Below are 7,923 nucleotides of genomic sequence, written 5' to 3'. Positions count from 1 at the left end.
GCTGCACTATGGGGATAAAAAGAAAGTCAAACTAGAGCATATGTATGTACATGTACGTACACATTCCCACATAACTATACATAAAATGTGTATATATTTTATACAGTCAGTTGCAGGATATAGAGATATACAATGGAAATATTTATGGAAATATATAACTTATTTTAAAAATTATAATAAGTAATATTAACAATGTTTCAATCATTGAATGCAAGGGACAATTACTAATAGTGTGCGTCTTCTTAAATTATTTTCTAGGAACTCTATTTTTCTTGGAAGGTATGTTTTTTACTTGCATATGCAGCCTACTTTTCTTCTGGACATATATTTATATTATGTGTTTTTTGTGATTCATCTGGTAGGAGGATAAACCATAGCATATATTCAGCGTCAATGGACTAGATTCATTTTTAAAGAAAAGAAACCTTTAGATAGCTATCTATCTAATTATATCTATGTTTATCTCCATGTCTAGCTATCATTTAGTTATTTATGACTTAGCCAGTGGTGTGTGAATCACATGGCTTACTTTGATATCTTAACTGAAAGATTATCTTTTTATATTAATATGTGGTGTAGAACACTTGTGATTTAGAACATTTTTACATATTATTAAAGGTAAAGTGAAATATTATATATCAATTGTTTAAATAAAGCTTAATTTTATTAGCTTGTTTTTGAATAAGTAAAAGATTATATATAATTATTATAATTAACATGCTAATTAAAATTATCTTTTTGTTTCTGTTTAGTTATTATATACATTAAATTCCTAGAATACAAAACTAATAATCAAAGGTGTATGTAGTCACTAGATTTGTCAGCCAGTTTACTTCCAGCAGTATGTGAAGTTGCCAGTTTCTGATCATACCTATTACTATTGTTTATTTTCATTTTACTGTCTTAACATTTTAAGATCTTATTTTTATTTACTTTTTTATGAACAATAACATTTTTAAATTTCACTTATTTTTATTCTTTTTATTTCTCTGAGAATTAAACTTTTCACATATTTGGTAAACTTCACCTTTTTGTTAGAACTGTTTTATATCACACTCTTTTTGTCATACAATTCTTTTTTTTCCAAAGTAATTATTCTTTTTTATATTCTTAATGATATTTTTGAATATTAACAATAAAAGTTTCTTGAGACCAGCCTGGCCAACATGGTGAAACCCTATCTCTACTAAAAATACAAAAATTAGCCAGGCATGGTGGCACATGCCTGTAATCCCAGGTACTCGGGAGGTTAAAGTAGGAGAATTGCTTGAACCCAGGAGACTGAAGTTGCAGGGAGTCAAGATCGGACCATTGCACTCCAGCTCTGGGTGACAGAGCAAGACTCTGTCTCGGAAAACAATAATAATAATAATAATAAATTAAAAGTTTTACCATATGTGTATACAAGCACAAACACTCAAACACTTGTTTTGCTGTACACATTTTGAACCATTTTCCCAACTTATGTGCATTTCATATTCTGGTCTTTTATTGTCTCTTAGATAATATCATTGTGTTCTGAAACTTATTCAGATATACACATTAGAGATGGGGGTCAGGTTTTGTTGCCTAGACTGCAGTGCAGTGGTGCAATCATTTCTCACTGCTGGCTTGAATTCCTGGGCTCAAGTGATCTTCCTGCCCCACCCTGCTTAGTAGCTGGCTAATTTTTTAATTTTTCATAGAGATGGGGTCTCACCATATTTTCTAAGCTGGTCTTCAAACTTATTCAATTTTTTCTTGATTATTAGCTGTGGAATTTGAAAAAAAACACTTATGTATGCTTTAATATAACAAACATAAAACAGAAGTCTTAATTTCCCCACCATATGCAATGTGTTAAAATAATTGATTTTACATGCTTAGCACAGTGCCTAATGGAAATTAAATGCTCCATGTATTTACTACCGTCATCATCATTTATGTTTTCTCTATTGTTTTTGTGCTTAAGTCTTTTTTTGGTTCAGATAAGTGCTAGGTAATGGCAAGAGAATTTCTACATTCACATGTCACTTTACAACTTTGACAAATTTTATGACTTTCTGGACTTATTGGCCTTTGAAAATAAAGCAATAAAATAGGATTTCTGTCATAATTTCAACTATAATAAAAGAAATAGCAGGTTTTTACCTGAATTTTCTGTAATCAATCTGTCACATATTTGTAAAACAAAGGAATGCTAACCAACATTATTTATTCTCTTACAGAAATGTAACCTTTTAACAACAATATTTTCATTCATTATTTAAAAGAAGAACTTGACATTCAAATGGTTTTGAATAGTAATGTTATTTTAAAAGTAGTACTATTTTCAAAAAACAGGTTTATACAAATACATGAAAGGAAAGATTGGCATTATATAAGTATTTCCCTATTTTAAAGAGTAAGTACAGAAAATAAAATGCAGAAGTAAAACGAAATACAAACATAGATGAAATTGATAATTTCAAGATTAAGAGAAAATAGTGAATTCTAAGTATGTATACCACTTATCAGCTTAATCAAAGAAAAACATAGGTTCATTCACAGAAGAAAATACAGGGAATAAACATCTTTAGTTGTTTGCATAGTATATGAAAACTATTTTTGTTAATGAATATCTTATAATAAGTTTCACACTTTTCAGAAATTAAAACTTTATATCTTGATTTTCCTGCCTCTTAGAATTTGATCCTGCATTTTCTACTTTATGATTAATGGTGATAGAGATTGCTTTTTTCCTATGTTTCTGTTTCTACCTCTACATAATTATAGAAATTATAGCCAACAATATTTGCAAAACCCTTTTGCTTCTTAATTTGGTCATGTGACAAGACAGTGAACAGTGGGATGAAAAGAAAATGTCATATAACAGTTTGGATAGATTTTCTTAAAATCTAGTTGGCATTCATACCTTTCTCTCTATTACTTTGTTCCTTTCTCTACCATCTTGGTGATTTTGGTCACGTAATAAGGGTAAGTGTGCAGTAAGCTGAAAGAAGCCTTGATCCCAAAGAACTTTGAGAAACATCATTATAGTATCATCCTTGTATTACATACACAAACAAACATACAAGTGAGATCAATATTTTCTTTAAAACAATGCTATTTTACTTTACTATCAGTTTAAAACCAATTTTAAATTTGCTAATACATAAATTTTATTCATAATTTGGTAACCCTATATGGCATTGACAGTCCAAGCCAAATATTTGATATGCTATTGCTGTGTATTTCAGTCATCTTTGTAGAAGTTTTGGAACCATGGGCTTAACTGTGACCAGTTACCTCTAAGTTGAAGTAATATGTGCATGTCTCATCCCTGTCTATTTCCTAGTGGAACACTGCCTTTAAGACACAAGTGGTCCAGACTATCCAGTTTTAAATCAAGGAAGGGCACAAGAATTGCATCAGACATTTTGAGAGTGAGAAATAAATTTCTATTGGTTTATGCCATAGTGATAAGGCTGGGAGGAACCTGACTCTTGCTAAGTGGTTTAAATGCATTTGCTTCATTTTCTGATTTCTTCAGGTCCATATAGTAAGTTTTTTATATAAGAAATTATTGAAGCCCACAAGAAAGTCCTAAATGTTTTTTAACAAAGTGCTTTAACACTGCAGACAGACTTAACATGTGTTGGAACTGCAGGCAACAAGAAGAAGCAGTCCTTTACAACGGGTGTTTTCTTGTGGCAAATGTCTATAGGATGCGATCCCATGAGGTAATACACTCAGAGAAAAAGAGAAAAGAAAGGAGGAAAGGGGAAAATAGAAAAAAAAAAAAGTAAAAACTGTATTATTTCATTAGCAGTAAATTGCAACAATGACAATATTTTTAGACTTGGTAATTTGGAATAAAATCAGTTAAATTGTATCTAAATCCTAATATGTTGTAAACATTGATTTTTTTTCTAATTAATTGAATGAACACTTTTACACAGAATAAAATGTAAAGGACTATTTATCTCCATTACTTTTCAGCTATAGCTGTTTTATCTTTTTGGCTATTTGACTCTTTGAAAATACAGTTTATTTTTCTCAATTGAAAAGTTGTAAATGGACTTCTAAAGTGAACAATGTAATGCAGAGATACTGAAATATAATGATTGCAATGTGAAGTCAGTTTTAAACTGACTTCTAAAGTGACCGGAATATTGCACCGATATTGCAATGTTCAAATAATAAGACCTTAGATTGATGTTTCCCAGTGGAAGAGCTAAGAACCATGAATATGCTCAAGTACAAGGAAAAAAAGCAAGAAATATCCAAATTAAGCAATCTAACATATTAATTTCAAGCTGAAGTTAATAAACTGAGTATGCTGAAATAGAAGCTGAGAAGAATGGAAGGAATTTGGGTAGTAAGAAGAAGTAAAAATCTACTTAATGTAAATATTCCAGGAATGAGGAAGCATAAGAAATAATTCATTTCAACATAGTTTAGTTCTGTTTGGATGGAATTAATTAATTCAACAACAAATTTTTAATCATTTGGTATAAAATTTGGTTTTGAGGATGATAGAGCTGATGACTATGAATGATATAGTGGCTGAATTTTATATTTTTAGCCCCATGAAAATTGGCAAATGAAAATACTATATTTTTAAAAAGGGTAAAACAATAAGAGGGAAATATTATTAGTCAATTATAATTAAACTACAAAATTAGTAAAGATTATGACATTTTATAATAACTATTTCATTTGTGAAAATCACTATATCACAGTACACTAAAAAACCATTTATGAGCCTTTCATGTGTAAGTCAAGTAGCTGTATAACACTTACAGAAAATTGCCAATTGTTTTCCATTAATTCTGTTTTTATAAAATCTTTTCTCAGATAAAAAAAACATTTTAGGGGGGATTTGAAATTGTTTGAATTTCACTAATTTCCACAGGAAATTATATCTTTAACTATATTTTCTAAGAGCTGTAGAAGAATTCCTTTCTTTTCTAGTTCAGTTTCTTTTAAGTTGAATATTGTTTTAATTTATTCATTCACTCATCTATTCATTCAACCATTCAAGAAATTTTGAGGATATTCTATGTATAAGGCCTGGTTCAGATCTTGAAGTTAAAATGTTGAGACTACATTGCAGATGTGGTATCTGCTCATGTGGCCCTTACGGTATGTAGAATAGCCTATCTTCATTTCATAGGCAATGCAAACACAATTACAACATGGATAATATTCAAGGAGTCTAACTTTTAAATTCTTTATTACGAATATTCAGAAAAAGTAAAGTTATATTTTTATATTTTCTCAGGTAGTTTCCCTACACACTGGCATTTATTCTAAGTTAAAAGTTATTGATCTAAATATGTCTAAAATGTTCATCTTTCTGTTAGACTACATACACCTTGACTGGTGCTGGAAAGACAAGTGATAGCAAGAATTGCACTATGTTAAAAACTCCTGGACTGGAAAAACTACTTCTTAGTAATATTTTAAGTATCTTTGTAACTTATAATGGTGGCTTATGCAGAGTTAGTGCTCAAAACTTATTTTAGTGTATACCTAGATGAATAAACCTGAGCAAATTTGTGACATGAGGAATTTAACTTTATATTTTGCTGACCTCCACTTACCAACAATTAATTAGAACACAGTAAAGAAAGAGAGATAAATTAAAAATAGAAATAAATGAAAAGTAAGCTGCTTCTACATTTATAATTTTATCCAATGGATGAATATATAGACAGACATAGATGAATACACAGAGATAGATATAAATATAGATGTAGATTAACACCCCTATTGTTACCTAGGGACAATTGTGCCCCACAGTGCACATTTGGCAATATCTGTGAAAACCTGGCTTGTCACCTTTTGGGGTAAGAGTGCTACTGGCATCTGACAGATATGGCACAGTGTTACTACCAAACATATTACAATATACAGGAGATGCTCTACCTCCCAAACAATTGTTTGGTTTTGAAATCAATAATGCCAATGTTATGAAAGGTAGCAAGGTATTTGATGTAAATACAGATACAATACATTTATCTTAATTCTTCATAAAAAGTAAATTATAATTAACAAGTTCCCTGAGCAATGACACTTCCATATATACTCATTATGTATACAAATCTGTGTTTATAGAATGCAGATACTTGGTAATCTATATCTACTCTTTAATATGATAGCAAGACAATGTTTACCCACATACAATAGCAATATTAATGAAAGAAAAAGAAACGTAATAATATCAGTCAATAAGTAATCTCAAAACAAGAATTTCGACGTAGAGCAAAGAACATTTCAAAGGTGGTTTAAAAATGTCTTTTTCCCTTTTTTCATTTATTTTACTTTTCTTTCTGTTGAAAACAAAGCAGTTGTCTTAATTTTCTATCTGAATTCTGATTATACAAGTAAATTCATCATAGTTATTCAGAGCATTTAAATAGGATCATAAGCACACTTAGCATCCTGCTCTCACCCAAGGTGTCAGACACCATGCTAGAGTCCCACAATGCCACCCTCTAAGTCTCATAGCAAATACAGATGAGATATTTTGCATTGATAATGAAGCTTTCTATGACACCTGCTTCAGAACCCTCAAGCTGCCCATACCCACCTACAGTGACCTAAACCACCTGGTATCTGCCACCATAAATGGGTTCACCACCTGCCTGCGCTTCTCAGGCCAGCTGAATGCTGACCTGCAGAAGCTGGTAATGAACATCGTCCCATTCTCCTTCCTGCACTTTTTCATGCCTGGCTTTGCCCCACTCACCAATCAGGGCAGTCAGCAGTACCCTGACCATGGCTGAGCTCACTCAGCTGATGTTTGACGCCAAGAATATGGTAGCTGCTTATGACCCCCCCCATCCCCCTTATAGGCACTACCTAACAGTGCCTGCCATTTTCAGAGGCCACATGTCCACATGGGAGGTGGATGAGCAAATGCTCAATGTTCAGAACAAAAAAAGTATCTACTTTGCTCATTGGCCCCCAACGACATGAAAACAGCTGTCTGTGACATCCCACCCCAGGGGCTAAAAATGTCTGATACCTTCATCAGCAATAACATGACCATCCAGGGGCTGTTCAGGCACATCTCGGAGCAGTTCATAGCCATGTTCAGGTGCAAGGCGTCCCTGCATTGCTATATGAGTGACGGCATGGATAAGATGGAGTTCACCGAGGCCAAGAAGAGCATGAACAACCTTGTGTTTGAGTATCAAGAGTACTACCAAGATGTCACACCTGAGGAGGAGGTAGAGTTTGAGGAGTGTGCTGAGGAGGAGGTGGCCTAGATCCTTCTGTTACTGGGTAAATAGTAGGAGTATGGGGATTCTCTATTTACTTACAGTGTGTTCTGGGATAGCCATGTCTCCCTATGCACTTGTTCTTCATGTATTTACCTCACAACTTGTTGCATTTTAAAGCATTTTCATAGTATGTGGTTTTGCCTAATAAAGCATTCTTACAGAAAAAAAAGAAAAAGAAGGTTACTTGAAAAATATAAAGTGTGGTATGCCTTTTGTTAAAGATAACTACAGGGTATTGCATATACAATTGCCCCATAAATAATTTTATAAACTAGCTGTAATTAAAGAAAATTGGGTTATTTCTCATCTATATCACAAATTTTACTTAGACCATAAGGATTACAGAAGGTCAAATTTCATTTTTTAAAAATCCAGGCATTATGTCACTGAGTATTTAGCTAATTTAAGAAATTTGAGTGGCCTCCCAGTGGGAATAAGGTTTTTGTTCAATCATTTATGTCCAATAAATAGGTAATAAATGTTTTCCATATGGCAAACATTGACCTAGGTCCTATGGACACAAAAGTTGATAAACTAAACATGGTTCTAGTCTTCACATATTGTGTAATCTAATTAGAAAGACAAAGTATGGGCAAAAATAAAAAAAAATACATGAATAATTTGGGATTTTGAAATGTGATGACAAGTAAACAAGGTGTTATGAAAAATC

The 7,923-nt window shown here is 32.0% G+C and overlaps 1 pseudogene; it reads left to right on the top strand.

The window, feature by feature from the left end:
• The first annotated feature begins 3,696 nt into the window (after nucleotides 1-3,696).
• On the top strand, nucleotides 3,697-7,238 carry LOC111549481 (annotated as a pseudogene).
• Nucleotides 7,239-7,923: the final 685 nt, after the last annotated feature.

The sequence above is a fragment of the Piliocolobus tephrosceles genome, chromosome 6 (genome assembly GCF_002776525.5).
Source record: "Piliocolobus tephrosceles isolate RC106 chromosome 6, ASM277652v3, whole genome shotgun sequence".
Lineage (NCBI taxonomy): Eukaryota > Metazoa > Chordata > Mammalia > Primates > Cercopithecidae > Piliocolobus > Piliocolobus tephrosceles.
Note: the sequence above shows the minus strand (reverse complement) of the source record. Positions and strands in the feature narration are given on the sequence as shown.